The 1064-nt window shown below is 44.0% G+C and overlaps 1 non-coding gene across 1 annotated transcript; it reads right to left on the bottom strand.

The window, feature by feature from the left end:
- Positions 1 to 593: 593 nt before the first annotated feature.
- LOC145633316 (small nucleolar RNA R71) lies at positions 594 to 701 on the bottom strand. Its single transcript, XR_014112649.1, has one exon. It is a non-coding gene; the product is annotated as a small nucleolar RNA R71 (small nucleolar RNA).
- Between the last annotated feature and the right edge of the window lie 363 nt (positions 702 to 1064).

Genomic DNA, 1064 nt, shown 5'->3' with positions numbered 1-1064 from the left:
TTTTGTTTTATCATCCTTGTCATTGATAATTGTTTGCTTAGCTTTGGTGAATGCTTAGGAGGTCTCAAGGAGCACCCTCACATCAAATTGACCACGAAATCAACCGAACCTTGAGACAAGTCCGTAGGCTTTATCAGGACGAGGGAAGAGGCTTTGGTGATATAGTTGATAGTGAGAGTGATACTTACTCTTCAAGTTCACCACGCGAATCAATGGCGGGACAAGAGAATGATGTCTTGTTTCGTGAGTTCGGAAATCCGGAAGATTATGAGCTCACGGGAGGGATTTTGCTACCCGTCACGGAAACCAAGTTCTCAATCCATCCACAATATACTCGAATGGTCCAATCGGAGCAATTTTCAGGAAGTGCAAGTGAGGACCCTATTGAGCATTTGGACCGATTCCTTGAATTGTGCGCAATGATGCAAACCAGTGAAGTGAGTCAAGACTACATTTGTATGCACCTTTTCCGGCAATCTATCACCGGACGAGCAAAGAAATGGCTAAAGCAAGTAAAGCCTAATTCTCTCACAACATGGAGGGAAGTTGTAAAGGCGTTCTTGAAGCGCTTTATCTCCGAAGAGAAGACCGCCGAAATGAGAAGAAAAATTGCATCATTTGAGCAAGAGGCCGATGAAAGTCTTGGTGAAGCATGGGAGAGATTCAAAGAGTTGGTGCAAGCATGTCCCCACCATGAGTACAATCAAGGGTTGCTCATGCGGTTTTTCTACGACGGATTGGAGCCCATGTCAAGAGCCAATTTGGATGCGGGGGCGGGTGGCCAATTAATCAAGATCCCTCAAAATCAAGTTGAAGCCACAATAGAAGAGGTAGCAAAGAATTACTCTTGGGGGGGCCGAAGAAGAAACGCTCCAAAGAGAGGTGGTATTTATGAATTGGAGAAAGTAGATCAATTACAACATCAAATTGATCAACTAACAAAAGGGCTTTCCAAATTGAACACGAGTGTGAATGCAAGCTCAAGTGGTGGAGCAAGCTCTTCTCAAGTTAACTCTTTCTCTTGTCAAAATTGTGGAGGAACGAACCATGATACATCCTATTGT

The sequence above is a fragment of the Chenopodium album genome, chromosome 5, assembly GCF_948465745.1.
Source record: "Chenopodium album chromosome 5, dcCheAlbu1.1, whole genome shotgun sequence".
In the NCBI taxonomy this organism is placed as follows: Eukaryota; Viridiplantae; Streptophyta; class Magnoliopsida; order Caryophyllales; family Amaranthaceae; genus Chenopodium; species Chenopodium album.
The sequence above is the reverse complement of the archived record's forward strand: the minus strand, read 5'-3'. Positions and strand labels throughout refer to the sequence as shown.